Genomic DNA, 25,225 nt, shown 5'->3' on the forward strand with positions numbered 1-25,225 from the left:
AGTTAAAAAACAGGATCACCCCAGCAGCAGGGAAGAGAAACCTCCAGGCTTTTTTTTTTTTTTTTTTTTCTGCCAAGGGGCAGCAAATGTCATTTTTCACCCACACATACTAATGGTAGGTTCATGATCAGTCATTACTTGTCAGGCATTAGAAGCTGCAGTGACCTAAAGACTGAAGGCTTTCAGAAAATCAAGAGAGCTTGGGTAATGCACTTCTCAGACAGGAGTTTTAGGCACAATGGAGCTAGAGCTAGAGTTTTATTTTTACTTGCTTCCACATTAAAAAGGAAAGTGATAAAACCACCAAATCTTAAATAATTACAAAGATTTGAATATGATAGTTGTAAATTTTGTTAAGGACAGGCTATGAAAGACATATGAAATCTTATTCTGTAAAATAAAAATTTGGAATTGTCCTTCTTTCTGCAACACATCCGATACTGAGAGGAGCAGGAGTCCTGAGTAGAGGTGACTATTTTCTGATCAAATAGGAAAACTATGTAATGCTTCACGCAGCCATTGGCATTTTAAGGCAGTGATACCAGACACTGGACTTGTTGATCATTGTGGGTCCCTTCCAACTCACGATATTCTATATTCTAATTTGTGTATATCACATTAAATAAAAATAATAATAATAAAAAGTACTAAAAATCCATACATCTAAGTTAAACAAATAGGCATTCATTCTGCCTATTCTCAGGGAAGAGCTCTCTTGATGGCTGAATTCCTGCTTTAGTTAACTTTGATGTGTACCTGCATAGCTGGTCAACCTTGTACCCATCCAAACAATATTTGAATGCCCTTCTGAGATTGCAGTAGGAATTTCTTCTTTCTTATCAAATGCATCTTGGGATTCCAGGACTTCTGCATTATCAAAGCCTACGAAACATGATCCTACAGGGTGCTGCTACTTTAGTCTTGATCTACTGATGCACTTAAGCATATTGGTGGGATCTGTTCACGTACTTATATACCAATGCACTAGGCTTTCTGTGATTATGAGCTGTAATTGACTGGGAAACAAAGCAATCTGAACAAGCAGTTAAAAAACAGGATCACCCCAGCAGCAGGGAAGAGAAACCTCCTTTTTTTTTTTTTTTTTCAACCTCAGGGTTGTTTCGAAGGTTGCACTACAATGCAATACAATATCTGAAATGATGAGGAATAGGACTAGTGAAGGAAAATAAATATTTAAGTGGAATTTACCTGTTTTTCAGTGTTACTGGCTTTCAATGTTCAATTTCAATTGTAGACTGCTTTTCTGAGTTGGATCAAGTGCTTTACAAAGGAAGGTATTGTCCTTATTTTACATAGTCACAAAGAACTTAGATGACTTGACCAATCTCATTTAACAGATCACAGCATAGCCAAGCTTTGAATTCTAAAGAAGGCAAATGAATAACAGTTCTTGTGTGACAAACATCCTATAAAAGAAAAGCGTGTTTGGTGATGAATGTTACAGAGTACTCAAACTAATGAGGGTTTGTCAAATGACACTGCCGATAGAGTTCTTGAACAGAACATAGGTACCTAGGTAAACTTAATGTTTTAAGAGACGTATGTGTTATAGAATTATAACACATATATATATATATGTATATATATGTATATATAACAACCTATATATAGAAATATAGGTTGGAAAAGACCTCTAAGATCATCTAGTCCAACCTTTATCCTAGTACTGAAGTCCACCACTAAACCATGTTACTAAGTCCTACATCTACATGTTTCTGAAGACCCCCAGGGATGGTGACCCAACTACTTCCCTGGGCAGTCTATTCCAATGCTGCACAATCCTTTCAGTAAAAAAAAATCTCCTAATATCCAACCTAAACCTCCCCTGGTGCAACTTGAGGCCATTTCCCTTCGTCTTATCACTTGGTGCTTGGGAGAGGAGCTCAATCCCCACTTCACTGGCCTCCTTTAAGGTAATTGTAGAGAGTAATAAGGTCTCCCCTGAGTCTTCTCTTCTTTAGGCTAAACAACCCCAGCTCCCTCAGCCGCTCCTTATAAGACATGTTTTCTAGACCCTTCACCAGCTTGGCCTTCTCTGGACACACTCCAGGGCCTTGATGTCCTTCTTGTAGTGAGGGGCCCAAAACTGAACACAGTACTCAAGGTGCGGCCTCACCAGAGCCGAGTACAGGGGGACAATCACCTCCCTAGTTCTGCTGACCACACTATTTCTGATACAAGCCAGGATGCTGTTGGCCTTCTTGGCCACCTGAGCACGCTGCAGGCTCTTATTCAGCCAGCTATTGACCAATATCCCCAGGTCCCTTTCTGCCAAGCAGCTTTCCAGCCACCCTTCCCTCAGCCTGTAGCACTGCTTGGGGTTGTTGTGCCCCAGGTGCAGGACCCGGCACTTGGCCTTGTTGAACTCCATACAGTTGGCCTCAGCCCGTAAGTCCAGCCTATCCAAATCCCTCTGTGGAACCCTTTTACTCCTGAGTAGATCAACACACTCGTATCTTGGTGTTGTCTGGAAATGTACTGAGGACACACTCTATCCCCTTGTCCAGATTAATGTTAAAGATATTGAAGAGAAGTGGCCCCAGTACTGAGCCCTGAGGGACTCCACTAGTGACCAGCCTCCAAGTGGATTTATCTCTATTTACCATGACTCTTTGGGCCCGGCCACCCAGACAGCTTTTAATCCAATGAAGCATACACCTGTCCAGGCCTTGAGTAGGCAGCTTCTTCAGGAGAATGCTGTGGGAAACGGTGTCAAAAGCCTTACTGAAGTCAAGGTAGACCACATCCACAGCCTTTCCCTCATCCACTGAGTGTGTCACTGTCATAAAAGGAGATTGGGTTTGTCAAGCAGGACCTGCCTTTAATAACCCATGATGACTGGGCCTGATCTCCTGGTTGTTCTGTATGTGCTGTGTGATGGCACTCAATATAATCTGCTCCATGAGCTTCCCTGGCACCGAGGTCAGACTGACAGGCCTGTAGTTTCCTGGATCCTCTTTCCAGTCCTTCTTGTAGATGGGCATCACATTTGTTAGTTTCCAGTTGACTGGGACCTCCACTGACAGCCAGGACTGTTGACAAAGGTGGAAAGTGGCTTGGTGAGCACTTCTGCCAGATCCCTCAGTACCCTCGGGTGGATCTCACCTGGCCTCATGGACTTGTGTACATCTAAGTGGAGTAGCAGGTTGCTAAACGTTTCCTCATGGATTATGAGAGCTTCAGTCTGCTCCCTGTCCCCATCTACCAGCTGAGGGGTCTGAGTACATGGAGAACAACTGGTCTTGCTGCTGAAGACTGAGGCAAAGAAAGCATTAAGTACCTCAGCCTTTTCCTCATCTCCTGTCATTATGTCCCCCCATATCCAATAAAGGATGGAGATTCTCCTTAGTCCTCCTTTTCTTGTTTATGTATTTATAATAACATTTTTATTGCCTTTAACAGCAATAGCCAGATTGAGCTCCATTTGGGCTTTGGCCTTTCTAATTTTGTCCCTGCATAGCCTCATGATATCTTCGTAGTCCTCCTGAGTGGCCTGCTCCTTCTTCCAAAGATCATGTACCCTCTTTTTGTTCCTGAGCTCAAGCCACAGCTCTCTGTTCAGCCAGGCCGGTCTTCTTCTACACTGCCTCATTTTTTGGCATGGGGGGATGGCCTGCTTCTGTGCCTTTAGGATTTCTTTCTTGAAGAGTCCCCAGCCTTCCTGGACTACTTTGCCCTTCAGGAGTGCCTCCCAAGGGACTCCACCAACCAGTCTCCTAAACAGGATAAAATCTGCCCTCTGTAAGTCCTGCTAACCCCCCTCCTTTCTTTTTCCAATAATCAAAAACTGCATTTTTGGAGTTTTTGTGATCGCTGTGCCCAAGACAGCCTCCAACCTTCACATCACCAACAAGTCCTTCTCTATTTACAAGCAAAAGCTCCAGTGGGGCACTCTCCCTAGTTGGCTTACTCACCAAATGTTACAAATATAGATACTTATATATTACTATACCTAGTGATAGTGATATATATATATATAACAATACTATATATATAATAATTCAGACTTAATTAAGTCTGAGTTAATTAAGTATGCTAGAAAAGTTTACCAACTACCAGTAAAACAATCATTTAAATTTAGCTAAATACTTCTGATATCAAAAATGATACAATATTGCTTGGAAACTGTTTGACACTTTATAATTGGCAGGTATACTTAATTCTCCAATTACAGCATCCAGTCCCAGAGGATTTTCAGGGCAAAAAAAAACATTGGGAGAAAGAGAGGAGAAGTAAAAATGGCACCACAAAAAGGAAGGCAACTGTTAACTTCAGTGTGAGACAAAGCAAAACAGCATGAACAATGAGGCAAAGATGGCAGAGGAATATTATAGAACTTTATTGAAGGATGAGATTTTTTCTGCCTCATCAGTGCACTGTGGTCCTCTATGTCTTCCTCCTCTCTTTTTTGTTATATATTTATTTCCTTTTACATTTTCATTATGATGTGGCAACTAGAGAAAAATCTTTCTATACTAGTTTACCTGCTTTGCACCTTTAGCACAAGAAAAGCTCCTATATCTTCTCCCAGTTAACTTGGTACATCAATTAGTACTTGTTCAAAGGTTCTCAAGTCCATGCTTGTTGATTTGTGGTTATGTGCTCTCAGACCCTAACATCTAACAAGAAGCAAGGACAGGGACTGAAGCAACTTTATTTTTGATTTACCTGTCATTTGTGGATTCAACTCTTAGCATTTATGTTCCACTAGTATTGTAGTTTCTGGACGGAATGAATATGAAATCTAATCTGTCCTCTCCAGAGAAATCACTGTAACACTTGAACATGTTACTGTTGAAGGGATTTGGGTCAAATATTGATTTTTCTGGTATGCCAGTATCAATCAGTGTATTTTAATTTAATTCAAAATACAAGGAGCTGAGAGTTCATAGAAACTAGAGTTATACTGAGATAGACTTCGTTTTCTCAGGTCTGCTATCTCTGAGTTTACTGACAGTGAATAACAGAGATAATTCGGTATTTTAAGAAACAGCAAGGCTGCTGGATTGAGATAGTTCATATTTATACCCATTCTGATAAAACCGAGAAGCAATCTGTTAACTGAAGATGTTCCAGAGGAGCCTGAGCAAGTAAGCCTTCATTGAGTAGTGTTGCAACCAGAGGGACTGGGTGGGTGTGGAAGAACTAATGGAGGGAAACTGATTTAGTAATTTAGCATTGTGGTTCACAGTAAAAAAAGGGCATATGTCTGAGATGTCTAATCTAGAATATCTCTAGTAGTGAACCTTAGAAAATAGACTGACCATGGCAAACTGTAGTTTTAAGAGGCAATGAAAACAAACAGTGTTGCTGGATGTTATACCCAGACATTTCATACTCAAGTGGAACTACTAGGTTCACGAAGTGATGGACTGCTCTGGACATAAAGTAGAATTCCAGATGATTTTTGCATATTTACCATTGACATTTCTGGATAGTACAAGGAGAATGTTAGAGAGATGTGAGAGTGGATTTCATTGATTAGTTTATTGGGAAGACATTAGGAAATATGTCCCAAAACTGTAGATACCCAACTCCGAAAGTTTTGAGCCATTATCTAGGATATGATGGTTTGGTCTGAGAGAGGTGAAAGAAACCTCTGTGTTGGTTCACAGACCTCCTGTGAACCTGCATATATATACTTCCTGTAGCAGATTTTCTAGGGTCTAATGTTGTGCTGTATCCTCACCATGGGGATTTTAATAACTTTGGCAGTAGATTGATTTTGAGTAAGTAGAATTCAGATTATGAAATCTGTTCTCTCTCTAACAAACACCTGTTCTTGCAGACAGGTTCATTGAGACTAGTGGAATGACTTGAGAGAGTGCTGACTAATTTCAGTGAGACCTTCAGTCTTGATCCACTTTGGGAAGCTGGATTTAATTGTGTGTGAAAAGGAATGGAGCCAAAACAGAGTATGGAGGGAAGAAATCTCAGTGGTTTTTGTGGATATGCCTTCATAGTAGGTGAAATCCACATTCTTATCTGAGGTTTACCTCAAATCCCCCCCGGATATTCACATCCCCTTAAATCCTAGCATGCCTGCCCATTGAATAGTGATGTATTTGCTCAGATGGAGCAATAGGATATAGTCTGTGTTGTGCTTAAAGAACAATTTGAGCTTATCTACTTTGCAGTGAGCACACAAGTAAAATTCACCTTGTTTCCCCAGTTCTATTCTATATATGAAATTTTCTGACCTTTTTCCTTCCTTGTGCACCAGCAACTACATGTGTATATGACTCTGCATGCTTGCCACTTAAATCCTCATTTCAGATCCACTACCTCATATCTGTCCTGCTTTACTCAGCTCAGAAATACCAAAAAAATACCTGTTTGATGTTGGTGCTTACTGACCAGAGCACTGTTAAGTCAGACATGGTGATACTCATAAACAGAGAATGTGAATGAGTACTAGACTTTATGCACCTCTACAAGAAAGACAAAAATCCGTCCCTGCCCTAGGCACACACAAGCTCATCTTGGAGTATTTTATCTGTACCATCTAATTTAGAAATATGAATTTGAAACCTCAGTTAAAAGAACATCCAGAAGGAAATGTACAGAAAATCGTCTGGGGTGGGGATGGAGGGTGGGATGAAAGGTAGGAGGACAGTAGGAAAAAACTTCAAGAGTAAAGGTAATTGTGGCCATTTATTCCCACAAAGTATTCCATACAGAAGTATTCTGAGTTGTCCTCTGGAGTCTTCCCTGACTCTGTAGAGGAGGTCAAAATTCCTAATTTAGGCGATATAGGGACTCTGGCAGAATTTGCTGGTGTGCATCTCTCAAGACATCTCTGAAGTGGCCAGCACACTTTTTAGTAGCAAACCCTTATCTGTTGAGTCATGACCCTGACATGCTTCTTGCAGCACAAATTAATCTGCCACTCCAGTGAAAGGACAAACAGCTTTCAATCTCCAGCTCAGAAGAAGAGCCATATAACACGCGTCTCTTTCCTCCCTACCTACTTCCTACTGGTCACTGACTCTCATGGTCTGCTGTCTTCTAATAGTATAAACTAGAGAAAAATGCCCTTTCAGTCAGTGCATGCACTCAGCTCTGGAGTAATTGCATGATTCACTGCAACTGCATATACAACTGTCTTTCTTCCTTTTCCTGGCATCTTTGCTTTATCCATTTGTACTCTTAATGTAAAGCCTAGTGTCAATGCACTATTTAGTGCAAGCATGCAAGTGTATGTGGGTTGTAAATGAGCTTTGGTTTATTTCAGGACAAAAGAAATCTGGATTGGCGTAAAAGTCTGAGAACCACATCAGTGGGCAAGTCTGGCAAATGACTGTGTAATCTGTCCTGTTCATGTACCCTTATCCACAAAATTTGGGGTTGCCCTCTCTTTCAGATGAAGATTTAGGGCCAATATTGGCAAGCCCCATAGCAGGAGGAGGAAGGAAGAAGGAACAGACCTGACATGAGCTACTGAGCTGGAAGCTATGCTAGACCAGACACTAAGGATCTGCTGGTGATGAATCTATGTGTCTAAGAAGCAGCAGAGTCAAAGTCATAGACTGGTAAATACCTGCCACTATCTTTCTATCTGTTACTGAAGAGATGACATCAATCATGGGAACATGTCCCAGATAGCAGTCAACATAATAAATGCTATAAAAACTATTGCACTGTAATATTGTGGCTCACCTTTGGTGGAATTGTTGGGAGATGCTAGGGACCTTTCCTTTGACTTCCATTCTTCCTCTGTGTTCTATGATCCCAGACAGATTTACATGTGTGAAAGATTTGAGTGTGGAAGTAACATTTTACTCCAGCTACATCTGAACTGATTGTGAAGCTTATGATCTCTTTCCCTTGCATTTTTCTGTTCATAAGTGTTTATGCTTTTATGGTGGCATTACCATTACAGCTCTGTCCAAGACAACGCCCAGATCCCAAATACTGTACTGCAATATGGCTGAGAGAGGGAGATTTATTCTCTTGCTTGCAATTTCTCTTCTGTAATTCAGCACCCTGTTAATCTATGTGCAATTTTTGGCTATTGGTGCTTGATACTATGTTATTTTATTTTATTTAGAAGGAACTGAAAACAAACAAGGCCTTAGCTGAAAGAAGTTTCCAGCCATGGAAACTACCAGTCTTGCTCATTTGGTGGCAAGCTGCCAAGTCAGCAAATCATGAAATCTCTCTCCCATATAGATAACTAGTTTTCTAATGGGTGTTTGTAAAAATCACCCTTAATTCAGACCTTATTTGATTTTTTTCCTGCTGCGCCATCTTTTTCTCTGCCTTCTTCAATTCACTCCCAATATTTTTTCCCTGGAGTTTTATTGTATTAGCTTTGTGAGATATGGACCAGTCTCAGAATCTTTCAGTGTACCTTTTCCATCTGTCAGATACTCTTTTGTAAGTTTTAACAGGCTGCTCCTTATTTGCAGGGTACTCAAGGCAATTCCTACATAATGTCTGATAAAGTTCTTGCACTGTTGCTGTATGGTTTTGTGTTAACTGTTTAGTCACATCATATCTCACAATTCAAGAATAGGTGAGTCAATTTTGTATTTCTGGTCATTTCACATTGCCCACCATCTGAACGATGCAGAAGGTCCTTCTACTTTAGGTACAGATGAGCAGATATTTTGGTATAGGCACCATGTATTTTATTCACAGAATTAGGAATCTAAGCTGCCAAAGAATCATCAAAGCCTCCAGAGCAACCAAGGAGCAGAAGGAGGGAGAAAGTGATGAGAGCAATGAGTTGGAAAAAGGGAAGGGTGGGGATGGAGAGGAAGATTAGTTGACACATAGTCCTAAACAGTGCTCCACACTGAAGAGTCTGCATTGCCTCTGAGTGCTTGACTGACGATTCAGTGAAAGCAGGCTTCTATACCAACAGTTAGCTTAGATGCATGAGGTTGATGTGCATACCTGTTCGCTTCCCCTCTGCCCCTTGCGCCCCTTTAATAAGGAGAAAATTGATTCCCAGTTTCTGAACAAAAGTCTGTAGCTAAGAGAAGGCATGGTCTCCCTGGCTGAGTAACAGCTGGGGAAAAATGAATAGACCATATGTCGGAGAGCAGCCGCCAGAACACTGGGACAAAGCTGTGGACCACTGCCAAGCTCACAGCAAAAGCCATGGCAGTCAGGGCAAGGGGTGGAGGGAGACTGCTCAGAAACGCAGTCAGGGACCCTGCACTGGTGTGCTTTTTAGGGGTTGCAATATATAAATTCCGAACAAAAGAAGGAAAAATGACTTGTTTTCAGAAGGTTCCATGGGAAAGAAAGTCATTCACCCAAATGGCTCTGAATATCCTTGTTAAAACCTGCCTAGTTCCCTTACGCTTACCTTTTTTCAACTGATCATCTCTGGGAAAGTCTAAAGAGTTACAGAATTTTATCTGTGGGAGTCATTGGCTACTGATTTCTTTAATTTAGCTTTTCTACCCTTAGTCTTCTTTCTCCACAATCCAGTTCATCGCTGTTTCTTCTGTGACCTGGACTCAATGGCAGAATGTGGTCTTCTCAGGTGACCATCATGAACAGCTATAACAATTCTGCAGCCTCTGGAAGAGGAGCTCGGTTTGTAAAGACTTTTATGCGACAGGAATCAGTTTGCAATATGTTCAGTTTGAAACTTTCTTTTGCCTCCTACCTATAAACTGATTATCTGTACCAGTCTGTTCCAGACCCATGTAGGAGGTCCTTGGTGGTGATGTATAGCTTTATTAGAGATGTCATGGAGAGCTGAAGCTTGGTGAGCTCAGAGAGGGAGATTAGGAAGGAGTAGCAGCAGCCCTGAGACCTGGACTCGCAACGTAACCCCACAAGATGTGGGACACAGCCATTTTTTTCACATGAGATAACACTATGAGCTGGGGTGGTGGAGAACCACAGATCCAATTCTACGCTTTGTGCTAAGCCTCCATTGAAGGGTACAGGCCCCATTGGTCTCACTCTGTTAATAAGTGAGGATAAGTGATAGTAACTTGATAAGTGAGGAAACAAAATAGAATCTTTGCAAAGTTTTTGTTTAAAAAAAAAATCAAGGTTTTAAAGTAGGGAAATTCTTTATAGAAAGAATATATGGATGTTATTATAAAAACACACTTCAGATTTCTAGTGAGACTCACATTCATCTTACTCCTAATTGCATTTCTTTAATCAGACAGGTCTCTTCTGAAACTTTGTACTTTTAGACAGAGTACCTGCTTGGAGACACTTAAGCAAAAATTGTATAACAGTTCACATTAATCGATTGTGACTGATGTAAGTGAGAACTAATTGCCTACATTGCTGATACTTATTTGTCTAACAAACCTAAATGAAAGCAACTGGAAAAAAAAAAAAGCCTTATGCAGTGTTTTACATGTTGTTGGTTATTCCTCTCTAATTACTCTATTTAGATTCTATATATCCAGTCCACTGTAACTTGTCATATATTGGCTTATAATGGTTAAAGGGAAAAATAAATGAGAATATACTTCTGGAATGGCAGTGATATCTACCAAATGTCCTTTTAAATATGCGCAACAAAATGGATTTTTAAAAATAATCCCCTGAGGATGGTGCTTCTTTTGTCAGTTTTCTACCAGAGTGCACCCTGCACTTTGACAGAAAATTGCTCATTAATCTCAAAGGAATGACCAGTTTTTCAAAATAGTCACTCAGCTATGCTGCCAATGTTAATTTTTTAAGCATTATGGGTGCCATTAATTGATTTCTGTGGTTGGAAACAACACTAATCCTTTTCTGAATGGGACATTAACTCCAAAACAAGTCATTAGCTTTTGTCCACATACTGTAATTAACAATTACCTTCCAGAAGGTAAGCATCATGCCTTCACAGAAAGTGCAAAGGCCACCGTGTCACTGGAGATTTGGGGTCTTCCTCTGTAGTATTTATATCTAGTCTCAAGACATTAAAGTGGGGTGCTTTTCTGGCTAAGCATTACCAATTGCATTTGGAGTTGCAGACATAGTAAAGGTAAGGTGATCTGATCTTCACTTTCAGCCCGCGAAGAGTTTTCTCTTTTTTTTTCCTTCCAGCTTTTTTTGCCTTCTAAGATAAGGGAAAGTGTATGGGCGCCTCATGTTGCTTCCTCTCAGGTGTGTGAGATAGCACCATGTTTGGTTAAAAGGGAATGTTGAGTTGACTGTACAAGGGAGGTTGAGAATTGTTTGGAGTGAAAAAGGCAAGAAAGAATATGTTTCTATCTCATCCACCTCATACTTTGCCCTTGCAACCTCTGCTCATGTCTGCTACGACTCATTCCCAATGGGTGATGGAGTGGGAGGTGAAAAAAGAGAGAAGAGCTGAGCTTCATGGATTGGAAAAACCTGCCATAACTGCTGCTGCTTAGATGTAAACTTTGTTAAGAAAAGTCATGTCCTTTTATTAGCTTTATGAGAGAGGTGAAGGGATTGGTTTCCTATGTCTGTTCCTCACTGATACTTTTCTTGGTAAAAAGTGCAGAATTAAGGGGCAGCTGTGCATGTATGTAATAGGGAGCTTGAAATCTCATCAGTGGAGTCAGTTTCCCCCCAGGCTAGTTTTATATGGCTCTAATGTCAGCAAAGTGATTTCTAATTCTTATGGTATTACTTTAGACTCAAATCATCTGGCTTTGCTGTCTGGGAGCAAACCCATTGTATTGAAGTATGCATACATAGGCAGAAAGATGGGAGAACATGAAATATATTTACTTTTATATTTAAGAAAACCTTTTTTTTTTATCTCTGTGCTTCAAAAAAATAAATCTAACCTGCAAAATAAGCCTCCTGTAAGTGTATTAGTTGAAATTTTTAAAAGTACTGCATGATTTAAGGATACATGGTCCCCCTGAAAACCTAAGAAGTTTGTGCTTCTAGGCTGCTAAAACATATTTGATATGCATGTTTATATTGGATTCTTTATATTGGATTCACTGGTAGCATAGCTCGAATTGAAGCAGAGCTTTGGTATATCATTCCTCCAGGACTGAAATGTCAGCTCCCGACACAGTCTTGAATGTTTTCTCTTTCTGGAATGTGTCTTTTCAGAACATTGCTCAGTGGTAGCAAAGGGCACTTCCCAGTGGCAGTTTCTGCTGGTTGAGAAATTAGTAACCTGGAGATGCTCATAAGTCTTGCCTACTTTGCTCAGAGATAGTAAACATTCAAGCAAAATTACACACAAGTAATACTCCCTGCAGACACCCCAAGGAAGACACTGGAATTTCCTAGCCCTGCAGCAAATATACAGCTTACTTCAACAAATCTTTCTTATCTAACTATTCTTTATCTAGTTGTTCCCATATTCTGGCCAACAGGCCTTACATCCCTGTGCACAGTTTGCCTACATATACCATGAAGTTTGTAGCAAAGTCAGGTATTAAGGCTCACTTCAAGTGCTTTAGCCATAAGATCATTTGTGTAGTATTCTTTGGGTGATGCTGTTGTCTAGCAATACTTGATATTCTCTGTACACTTGGAAGTATTACAGAATTTCCAGTCCTCTTTTCTAATACATTTTACTTATTCCAGGTTTTGGGCATCTTGCATTATTTTCACCATCTGTTTTCTAAGATTTTTTTTTTTTTCATCTGGGACCATATTCTTATGCTTTGTTTATTTATTTTTATTTTTAATATATTGAATCATAAAAATGACAGAGGTAAAGTCAATACATCTGCCTAAAGTTAAAAAGAGGAAGTGTTTTCCACTTAAACCAGAAGGATTTTAGACTTTGGCCTTAATTTATCTTTTTTTTTTAGGGATTTTGACTGCTGATGCCTTTCTCTGTAATAGCTATTCTGAAAAAGATATATGTACAATGAAGTATAAATTATAGAGGGAAAGAGTTAAACCATATATATTTAGAAGTATACAAACAAATGTAATAAGGTCTATTAAAAGCCTGTATTAAGTGCTTGGCTGGCCCAGGAAGACTACTTTCATGTGGTAATAATACAGTATTGATAATTGTTATCAAATATTAGGGAAGAGTTAAGGCTGTTGACTATAAAATCAATATAAAGATTAAAATTGTCTAGAAACACCTTTGAAATTAACAGTCATTTGTCTGCATCTGTCCTTTTTTTTTTTTTTTTTTTTTTTTTTTTTTTTTAGGGCAGTAATCAGCTCTCTAAATAAAATCATTATGGGATTATTTTCAGATTATTTGAATAGAACTCATGAAAAGGTGCTTTTTTACTTTATGGATTTGTATGCAATTTCTTTAAAATAATCTTTTCATAATTGGCCAGTAAATCATATTAAACCACAGGAGCAATATTAGTTTTTTTTTCACTTCGCTTATTCTGGAAGAGATTTAAGTATAATTATTCATCATTGGTGTAAACAAAGTTATGTGTTTTCAGGAAGTCTGATAAGGGAAAATGTGTGCTTTAAAGGAGTCAAAAACTGCCACATGGGAACATGCAAGAGTAAAGAGAAACAATCTCACAATATACTGTCTTTCAGAAATCTGGATTCGGGATCTGAACCCCACAGAGTAATGAGTGACATATAAGTTTGTATTTTGTGGTTTTAAAAAGTGAGAGAAATTTAATAAAATTTTAGCTTTTCTTTTCCAGAAAAGAAATAGTACTAAATATGTTGAAGCAAAAAAACAAACAAACAAAAAAAACCCACAACAAACTGTAGATGGGAATTATTTTTCATCAGAAAATGTATTTGACACAATGTAGGTTCAATTATCTCCAAAATGCTAATAGAGCTAACCTAATTCTTGAAGAAATTCATAATGCAGCTCTGTCCTCCTTTTAACCCACTTCAGTTACAGATTTAATCCATGATACAGAAAAAAACAAAAACCTTGATCAGTTCTTGTTTTTTTTTTTCTTTTTTTTTTTTTTTTCCTGAAGGAAGCTGAACCTCATTTCTCAAAACATAAAAGCTGTGGGGTGAGAGGAAGGCTGCTTCTTTCTCTCTGGATCGTTTATTTAGGTATATAATGAGAGGAAGGGATACCTTTCCCACTTCTGCCTGGAAGGCACATCAGCAGAATATATTTTTTTTAAGAAATTAATTTCTGATAAAAATCTGGCTTTATGTCTGTAAAATACCTGCTATAGAACTATTTACTAAATGGTCCTTTTGCAAGTCTTCCAGATTACCTGGAAGTAGTACAGTTTTAAATTTGCAAGTCCTGAGTCTTGAAAGAGTGAAGGGGTTGTGGTTTCATTTGTTAATGAAGAAGGGATAGATTGGTCCAGTGCTCTCTTTGGCATTGGTTAGGTAGAGGTCTACTAAGAGATGAGAAATCTGTTAGGATCTACTGAAAAGCAAAAGGAGCTGATTGTATCATGGGGCTAAAATAGCTGTAATCTGCAGATGGATTTTGTTAACAGTTCCCCTCCCCTTCTTCCCCAGAAACTCAACTTTGCTGGAAAAGAGTAAAGGATGAGCATGTTATGCTGACATTTCGAAAAAGGCTAGGACGTTGACCTGTGTTCAACATATCCATCATAAATAAATACTCACCCTGAAGTGTTGCTCCCTCTTGAAAGTAATGGAATGAAGTGTCCCAGGGCCAAGAGAATTCCTTCTTGTATTGAAGGAAGAGAGTGACCTCATCCAAAAAATTTGGAATCCTTGAAACATTCTGGTACCTCTTAGAAAGAGCTGATGCACATTAAGGCTGCCTTGGAGAAGTGGTTGTGCTGGCAGTGTAACAGAGGGCAACAATCATCACATTTTGTGCAAAATATTGATGGTTTTAATCTTCAGAAATCTGTAGTGTTTGATAAGATATCCACTTTATTTTTTTTTTTAGAAATGTTTTTTAGAAAGTATTGCAGCTGAAGTGCCTCTATACCAATGCATGTAAAACAATACCAATGCATGGAAAACAAACAGGGGGAGTTGGAAGCCACGGTGCAATTAGAAAACTATGATCCAGTTGCTATCACGGAAACATGGTGGGACAAATCACACAGCTGGAACATTGGAATAGAGGGCTACAAGCTTTACAGGATATACAGGCAGGGAAGGAAGGGTGGGGGTGTTGCCTTCCATGTTAAGAAATGGATAGATTGTGAAGAGTTCCCTCTAAGAAACAACCATGAGCAAGTTGAGAACCTGTGGGTAAAAATTAAGGACTGGACCAACAAAGGACATCTTGTGATTGGGGTCTACTACAGGCTGCCCAATCAAGAGGAGCCTATGGATGAGGCCTTCTTGCTCCAGCTACAGGAAGCATCATGCTCACAGGCTCTCATCCTCCTGGGGGAATTCAACCCCCTCTTGTGAGGCCTCACCTGGAGTACTGCATCTGGCTTTGGGGCCCCCAGCACAAGAAAGATGTGGTTCTGTTATAGTGAGTCCAGAGGAGGACTATAAAGATTATCAGAGGACTGGAGCACCTCTCCTGTGAAGAAAGGCTGGGGGAGCTGGGGATGTTCAGCCTGGAAAAGAGAAAGCTGTAGGGAGACCTTATCGTGGCCTTTCAATACTTAAAGGGGTCTTACAAAAAGGATGGAGAAGGACTCTACTCGGGTAGATAATGATAGGACAAGGGGGAATGGTCTTAAACTAAAAGAGGATAGATATAGACTAGACATTAGGAGGAGTTTCTTCACTGTAAGGGTAGTGAGGCACTGGAACAGGTTGCTCAGAGAAGTTGTGGATGCCCCATCCCTGGAGATGTTCAAGGCTAGGTTCAATAGGGTCCTGGGCAACCTGGTCTAGTGGGTGTCATCCCCGCCTATGGCAGGGGGTTGGAGTTAGATGATCTTTAAGGTCCCTTCCAACCCAAGCCACTCTATGATACTATGACTCTATGACTATCAGTTTCTCTGTGTATCCCAATTGTAAAGGCATCCACGTTTGCAAAGCTATTCTGAACATATTTGGATAGCCACATCTTACAAAAATAATAGTATTTGAGATGGCTACAACAGGACAAGAAAAGAAAATGACCAAAGCTTAAGGACGATCTACCATCACAATTTCCATTAATAATACTGGTTTGTGTCAAACTGGAAGAGGCAACATCACGAATGGCTGTACCCTCACTTACCCTGGTTGCCTGGCTCCCATGTCATCAGTATTAGAGAAGTTGAGGAAGTTTTAAGATAATCATTCAAATTTTTCTTCTCAGCTCTAAGGAGCTCTTACATTTAGCAACACCCTTAGGGTTCTTTTTCTAGTACCTAGGGTACTTATTCTTTGAGGGAGCAGATAACACAGATGACCTATGTTTTAACTTGGGAATTGAGGTGATTTTTTTTTTTTTTAAGCGCAACAGCAGTGACAGCACAAGGATCATCAATCTGTGTGGAACAACTTGTGATGGGATGGTTACAGAGTCCTTATAATTCAAGATTTCAGAAGCATGAACTCCAAGTCTACTGAGACCCTACTATTCCAAGTCCATGAGGAAGAGAAAATGGGACAGCAAGGATTTTAGTAGTTTGGCAGAACGTAGCCTGTGGCGAGAGGCCAGAGGGAATAGTCTTCTTCATTAGGTCAGCTTGATTAGATAAATTGTATCAGGAGTATTCATGCTGCCATAGAAAAGCTGAATAAGCAGAATAAATACAATTTTCTGTAGAAATGGGGGTGTGGGATAAGAGGGACATGGATTTGGATTTGACAGGAGAGCAGGGATTGTTGCATAGTGCTCCCTGTAAATCTGTATCTGTAGGGTCTGAATGTCCCACTGAACCTTGTGGGAGTTCAAAACCTGTGTCACTTTTCAGGATTTGTTTTGCACCAATGTGGCTGCAATTGCTGATGTGTGAGAACATGAGTTCAGTGCTGTAAACAATGTTCCCAAGTCTGTCTTAATGCAACAAAATGCCTGGCTCTTCAATGGATTCTAGGAGATTCGAATTCAGGTTTAAAATTGAACTTGTGCTTATTGCTGGAGAGGAATGAACTTCAGTGTTTGCTGAGTTGGAGCCCAGAAAGTGACTCTTGTACTTTTTTTTTTTTTACTTTTTTTTTTCTTTTTTAGTTTTGTTCTTCTAAAATTCCCTATTCCTGCAGGGTGTGTAACCACCATTCACTTTCATTATGAGAGAAGGGATAGTAGTTCAGTAACCATACTGCATACTTTCAGCCCCTTGAATCAAATGCTGAACTGAAATGCTGAAATGAGCAAGGGTATAGCTTACCCTTTCCTAACCTCTGACTGCATTATTAGGGTGATAATATTATTTAAGCCTAATGTATCAGAAGGAAATGGTTTCATTGTTATCCAGTGGAGATCCCATAACAATGCCACAGTGAAAGAGGCTATAATGAGGAACTCTAAGATTTCAATGGCAAAAGGGATTCATTGCTAGTCCATGACCTCATGATGAAATCATTACAATGCAGTCAGGGATACAAAGTTATTATGGGAAAACTATTTCACAGCAAGTCTATAAGGACCTCTTTGATGGTGCCATTATGAAACCATTACAATGTAAGGTTATGATGGCAAAATGGTTTCAATGAAACCCTATTATGGTTTAAAAACAGTTTAAATGGTGTCAGCGGAAGTTATTCTTCCTTTCAAAAACTAAAGGAATTAAACAGACCTCTCTGTAAAACAAAACAATGACAAATTAGAAGTTTGGCTGACACTTGATCAGAAGCAGAGAGGTTATGAGCTCTTATGAACAGCCAACTAAAATTTCCTCTAGAGTTACCTAGCTGGAAAATAATGGCCATTGAGTTTCTAGGATCTTCTTTAATTAAGTAAATCAAAATGAAATATCATCCTCACATAAAAGTTTACAACAAATAGCATTCTTCTGAATCCTCCTTGCTCTATTATAAGTGAGTGTATTGCAGTTTCTTGTTTTTCTTATGGTTGTGTTTCTGACTTTCATTTGCTCTGGTAAGGATAGCTGTGGCATACCTCAAAAATAAATTAAAATTCCACTGCCACTCCCAGTCTAGTATTTTGAGTGACAACCGAGACTGACTGTCAAACTAAATAGTATATTTCAAAACTGAGGAAAAATCCCCCTACCTAAGACTGACATCTCGTCGGTAATATGGTTACTATTTATCTGATTTAAAACCTAGCCTAATCTGATCACCTGCTCCATCACTGGTGCTGGACAGGAATAAAAAGTATATTTAAAAGTTGTTTTGGATGATGGTACCCTGCTATAGGATAATTAGAATGGTATACCCACTAAGAGGGATGTACCTCTGAAGTAATTCAGAGTTTTCCAGAATATCCAAATCTTTCTTGTTGGTGCTGTTTTATTTTCAGTGAATAACTACATATTTGTTTAAAAAAAATCAGCTAGAACTGGGACTTGGTGGAGGTTGTGTTTGGGAGCTCACTAGCCACCTGGGAGAGGGTGTCCTGCACCATAAGTACAGAAAGTCTGTCCTAAGACCAAGAACACCTTTATTGGAATGAAAGATTTCAGCAAAATGTTCCAGGTTTGACAAATGTGCCTTTTCCCCTCTACATTTAGGAAAAAAAAAAAAAAAACAACTTGAAAATCTTTCCATTGATCTCAGGTAACGCTTGCATTGAATGTGCTGGAATATTTTTATGGGTTATAAAACCTACAGTCTTATAGGAGAGTTTCAAAACCAGTCATTTAGGTGGGGGTCTCACTATATCCTCCTCACTCAGTATGTGTGTAAAATGATCTGGAAGGCTGTCATGGAGGGACATTAATTTTATTAATAAGCCACAGTGTGAGGTGTGAAACCTTGTGGGTAGTAGTTGGTGTGCCCTTATTAATCTAGCATCTACATGTTCTAAGACAGCTTGAAGTATAATCTTTTTTTTTTTTTTCTTTTTTTCTTGTATCTGCCACTGAAGAGGCATTTTTAGGGAGAAAGACCAGGGTTCTGTTTAGCTCCTGAAGAATCCCATCTCTTTGCAAAAATTAGAGTAGAAAGCAAAGCCTTGAACAACATGAGTTTTCCTCTTGAAAAACAATCTAATTTACACTAGTTTGATTTGCACCTTCTGCATCTCCTTTGCAGACTCCATTGTGTGGATGCTCACTTTTCTTTTCTGGAACACATGCCATTTCTGTACAGAGACAGCAACAGAAAGTTATATTAATAAATGACGAATGAGCTCTATATTTCCCATTTGAGATATACTAGAAATTATAGATTTTTAAAATGATTTTGGTATTAAAAACTATGACCTAGCTATCAGTTCATCAGTCAAATAAATATCATCTAATATGGTAAAGGATGGATTTTGACTTCTCATGTGTTGTATACACAGAATAAACAAATTCTCCCACACTTGGTAAGGAAAGCCTCCGTGCAACACTATAGAAATGCATAATATCCCAGCATTAAGAGTCCCAAATAATTCTGCCATCTTTTCAGCATCTTAATAAGTTCAAAACCTATTTGACATCCTTGGAACAATACCATCAATCTCTGTTATCTCTGGTAATGAGGAAGTTATTCTGGAAAATGTTATAAGTTGGATATCACAGTTACTGTGAAGCATGTTGCAGGGAGAGATCTAGAGATCTCTGAGTATGCCTATATACTGCCAGCTTAGGTCAGCCATTGATAGAATTGAGATGGAGATGATAATTCTTCCTGGACTCAATGATTACTTGGATACCTGTATCACAGTCCCACTGAGATGGATGCTGGGAAGGTGTACTGCCTCAGGCACTGTTCAGCACAGAGTCTGCTTGTATACGTGTATGTCATACAACATCCAAGATAATGTGAAAGGATTATCTTGTTATGTGCAGCAAAACATAGGACAGACTGGCCTCATCCCATCTTCAGGTCACGCTGCTATTCACAGGTCATAGTCCTTGCCTGAGAAGAGATACCTACAAAGACGCTTTTCAGATATTTTGTCTAAGAGTAGTAGCCTTATAGTTACAGCACTTTCCAGGGAAGAGGAGTCTTCATTTCAGTTTTAATTTAGTTCAAAGAGTTCAAATCCCATATCTCTTCCTGTCTCTGTAGAGTACCATGTAGCACAGTGTGGTGTCTCTACACACTTACACTGGGCTACCACAGCCATTTTGCATCTGGCAGGGCTGTGGCACAAGAGGGCATGTCTAAGACATCAGGCTTTAGACATCATCTGTTTTTAGACTGTGAATGACAGAGGTGCATTGTCTGGTGGTTTATACTTCTGTGATCAGTCCATATATCACTACCCTGTTTAATTAACTGAATATTCCGTTCAGTTAATGGGCTAATGGTTATGTGTGTGTGTGAAAGTACAAAAAAAAAAAAAAAAAAGAGCTGTTAGTGTTTTAAATTTCATTCTCTCTTTGTTTTTTTTTTTTTTTATTATTGTTATTTCACAGTCACCCATCACACGTTGTCCTCTTCTGTTTTGATGGTGACTGTTATCTTTGTTTAATCAGCAAATTTCATCCTCCTTTTATCCCCTCTGGAAGTCATTAATGAAGTTCCTAGATAGGATCTGTCATATTAAATAAATGTACCCTTAATAGGTTTTGCTAGTTGTCTCTCTTTAGCTTGGTAACATCCCTTTCAAACAAACCTGGAAGAAAATGCAGATGAAGTGAACTCTCTGTTGATTGGTTTGTGACCAACTTTACAGACTTCCCAGGAACCAATTCATATGCCAGTTTTAAGAATAATTTCCCACATGATACTGAAATCCACACAGGTTAGATGACTGCCTCTTCTTTGCTTGAAAACAAGAACATGGTAATTATTTTGGAGAATAATAGGTTACATTCTGTTCATCATTACTTTCCTATCTATTTCTTTGTTGGTGACTTAATGGAATGTTGTCTGATACCCAGTCTGACCATTGCAATTTGACTATTGTTTTTTATTACAAATAGGATAAATAGAACTAGAGATTTCTGTAAAAAGAAAAAGGTTGAGTAGAGTGGGGAGAGAGAGATTGTTACATAATGTGAAAAACCACTAACAAAAGTGTTGGGTTATTACAGTTTAAGACATGTTTTAGCCATATGAATAGAAAGTTTAAAGACATCTAATATAAGTTGTACATTATGAATTCTCTTTATACTCTTCTCACTTGCTTTGCTATAATGTTAGCAAATTAATAACTTGATCAATGATAGCTGATGTTTGAAGCTACCATTTAGGACTCATCTGAACACAATTATAGTTTTTCTGCTTTCACTTCTCAAGTAGCAACTGCCAGAGGAAATGTAAAAGTGAAAAAAATAAAAAAATAAAAAAAGGTTGTAGCCAAAAAAAACCATGTGGAGCATCTAATCTTTACAAACATGGAAAGAACCTTCAACTGGCAATTGGTTAATGAAAAGTCAAAATCTTTGGTGAACACAAGTCTTAAGCATTTTGAAAAGCATCAAGAGACTGGAGAAGGAATACCATTTTTTTTTTTAATGTTATTGGTAGCTTTGGAGGAAGAAAAATAAGATACTCTGTATTGTTTACATCTTGTTAGAGTCGCATCCTGATCTGACATGAATCAAATATTTTCTTACATATTTTCCTGACCACATTGCACTGTTTTACAGGATTGATTCTAAACACATTTGCAATTTAAAATAGCAAGGACAGCAAAAAGTCTTTTGGTTATATGCACCTCCCCAGGGCTTTTTATTTTCAGTATGTCAATGATTCAGAAACACACCTTTTTAACACTAAATTTACGTTGAAAAAAAAAAGTCCTTAAATACATAAACATTTAGTCTTAGTTCATCATGGCAATGCTACAGTTTACTTTAGCTAATTATTTTCTGAATATTTGTTTGTGTAGAGGACATCTGGATTATAAAGATGTTTCAGAAAATCCTTATTTCATAGCACTGTTGTATATGGATATTTCTTTTTTTTCAGTTTCCCAGTACTCTTCCTCTTCCCAAAGTATCAAGACTGAGTCCCCTAGGAAACCAGGGCATCAAATATCCTGTTGAAGAATGGGGCTCTGCACAAACTCATTCACAGAATCTGTCATATAGAAAATGCAGGAACCACAACTGCGAATCATATCCAGAAGAACTTGGTTTAGTTAATAAAAATGAGCAATGCAAACTAGATAGGTTTAAATATGTATTGAACAAAGCCAAAACCAGACAAATTACTGAAACAACTTCAAGAGGTGCCTACCAGAGATGTAGAGGTGTAAGTAAGTAGAGTTCTTATAAACCTTTCTCTGTGTTGTTGTTATTTCTACTACTACTACTACTACTACTACTACTACTACTACTACTACTACTACTATTACTGTTAATACTACCACTACTATTATCAGTCGCCATGCAAGATAGTGCTTTATCTGTCTAGTACACACAAAGATAAGTTCTGTCCTGGAAAGCTTATACTTTGAAGTATAACTACTCTTTTGAAGAACATAGAGAAATGTCTAGAGGTTAAATTGTTGCTTATGTTCATAATGGGAGATAGCAGCGTAGTAGAGGGGAGGTATCAGCAAGAGCATGAGAGAAGGAAGGCATATGTTTGGGCAGCTTGGAAAGTGAAGATAGGCTCTCAAAACCACCATTGCCCAGGAAGCTCTGTGTATGTGTTTACAATGGACTGAGGTCTATTGTATCAACAAGGGCAGAATTACAAAGAATTGTAACAAAGAGTTTTAGAGTATGACCTCTTATAGGAGGAAACTATCTCAGTATTTATATGCGGGAAGACTGCTAATGTTCTGTGTAGGCTGGCAGGGATAATGAGGGTGCCAGAAATATCAGAGGGGGAGGAGTTCCAAACACTGTTCATGGACTGGGGTTGAGTCTGACTAGGAAGAGAAGGAATAATATGGTTTGGACATTGATTTTATGAAAGATCCAGAGGAAAGGAAAATGAAAATCTTATCAGGGACAGGGAACTGAGGAAGAGGAATGAAGAATAAGCTCCAGGTTAAACTGATAGGTGTCAGACATTAGCAAGGATCCTTGGGAAACTAAAAGAGAGAAGCTGAAGGGCAAAATAGGGAACAGGATGCAGAAGTGGACTGTGACTCAGCAGCACACAATGACCACAGCAGTACGTGAGAAGGGATGAAACAGCCAGTGGAAATCAGTAGTCTGACGTAAGGACCATTTTCAGTAGAATGGGGTCAATGGACTAGAACATGTTTATGGGGGCTAAAGCATAGGTTTTGCAAAGTGTCATTATAGCATTTCGGCAGGGCCCAATCCAAACAAATACTGAACTTTCTTTGGTTTTGTAAGTGCAGGTCTTACCATTAATTAAGAGTCTTTTTATATTCGAAGGGGATAAGATACATATATATTCCTTTTGTGTCCTCACACATAAACCTAAATCCACAGGTGTGAATCATCAGTACATTTGTCCCTAAATGATAAAGGTTTGATTTTTTTTTTTATGAAAATATCCCTTCTCATTTCTATCATGTCTCTTCACTTTATTTTATATATCTTATTATCTCTGTATAACTTTTGATAGTATTATTTCTTCCATGTAGTGCAAATGCACTTAATCCTCAGAAGAATTTTAGATTAGCCAGGTAATTTGTTTTCTTCATGAAGAAGCAAAATGATGTTTGTATAAAAGTCCATGGACAGAGTGAGTGCTGTATTTCTAAACACAGAAAGTGGGTATTTCGTATGGAATTCAGCAAATAGTTTCACCTCAGTTCTTTTAGGCATATAGTGATTCTTGTGTTGCATAAATGATGGAATTATTGGCTTCCCTGCTATGCCTTAGCTAGTGTCCTGTGGTTCGTCTGGTTTGATTCATGCTAGGAATCTGCAAATATAATCACAGTGTCCAAGTTTCAGACAAAACAGGTAATTTTTTGTTTTCCAGTTAGAGCACTTTGCCTGGCTATTATGGAATGGAAAAAAAAAAAAAAAGGAATAAAAAAAACTACAACACTTGTGTACACTGCTGGGTTAGAAATACTATGAGAGGCTATTGCTGTCTGGGACAAGAACTCTCAAATCAATATATTCCCTTAGTTATGCATGGAAATTTGTTAAATGAAACATGATGAATGTTAAAATAGCTTTAAAATACATGTTAATGAAATTCTTTGTCTCACTGTGAGGTTTCTAGAATAGCAAACTATAGCTAGGAATTTTCTTTGCTTTACTGAAGTCCTGCAGTAAAACCTTGTGTCAGGAGCAACTACCTGAAGATGCATCTTATACTTATTCTCACTCTTGAAAATCTAAAAAGATTCCAATCTCTATGGACGGTAACTAGGAGAAGTAAAAAAAAATGAAGAACTATGGTAACTGAAGAGGTGTTTCTCACTCCTACATTTGCATTCTTCCCCTTTCAAATTGTTTTGATATATTTCTATAACATCATTCCTTCCTCATCTCTCTTACAAGCTGAAGTATCTTATTTAAAATGTCCTCCTATGAAAGACTTGCTATATGGTAATCTTTCTGTTGCCCTACACTCTTCTTTTACAGGTCCCACCATATCTTTCTTGGGATGACAAGCACTGAGTGCAGTGATCAAAATGTGGGCACACCATGTATTAAGACAGTGCCATTATGATGTTTCCTGTTTTGCTAGCTACACCATTTCAATTAATTCCCTTTCCTAATAATAGTTTATCCATTTGACAGCTGCTGGCCACTGAGCTGTCTTTTTCAGAGAACTGCCCTTATAAAGCGTTCATAAAATGTATGATTTCATTGAGGAACTTTTACTGCCTTTTTTATGCTTCTCTCTAAACTTATGCTATTGGTCTCGGTCAGACAGAGTATGAGGCTAGATGGACCTGACTCAGAATGGCCATTCTAATGTTATGTTCCCACATAGCAGCAGTATTTAATATATAGACCATCAATATCTTACTTTTGTTTTTCCCATGCTTATGATTGTGCATTTATCAGTCTTGCAGTTCAGCTGGCAGTCCACTTGCTGAAGACTGGAGACCTTTTGAAAGTCTCTGTCATAGATCTCTGGGAGACTACCTTAATAAGATTCATCTGATGTGTAGCTGGCCTTTTATTCTTGGTCATTTACCCTGTCATTACTACTGCAGAGTAGTTTCTTTAAGTCTCTGCAAATGAATGTCTTCAGACCCTTTTGTATCATACTGCTCCACCTTCTTTTTGCTCCTTCAGAGAACTTTAATCTATTTGTGAGACATGACTCCTAAAAAAGTGTAAAAGTCAAACTGACACCTACCTGGACAGGCTGGAGAAGTGGGCCACACAAACCACATGAGGTTCAAGAAGTCCAAGTGCAAGGTGCTGCACTTGGGTCAGGGCAATCCCAGACAAGAGTACAGACTGGGAGAAGAACTCATTGAGAGCAGCCCTGCAGAGAAGGACTTATCCAGGACTACACCAAAATTATTGTCTTTTTT

General features: G+C 38.7%; 1 long non-coding RNA gene across 1 annotated transcript in view; it reads left to right on the forward strand.

Moving 5' to 3' along the window:
* Window positions 1-25,225, forward strand: part of LOC310896791 — an 84,573-nt gene that overhangs the window by 32,707 nt on the left and 26,641 nt on the right. Inside the window, exon 5 of the long non-coding RNA XR_014581842.1 lies at window positions 7,385-7,553. This is a non-coding gene — a long non-coding RNA (uncharacterized lncRNA). The remainder of the gene's footprint in view (window positions 1-7,384; window positions 7,554-25,225) is intronic.

The sequence above is a fragment of the Anser anser genome, assembly GCF_964211835.1.
Source record: "Anser anser genome assembly, chromosome: 3".
Classification (NCBI taxonomy): Eukaryota; Metazoa; Chordata; class Aves; order Anseriformes; family Anatidae; genus Anser; species Anser anser.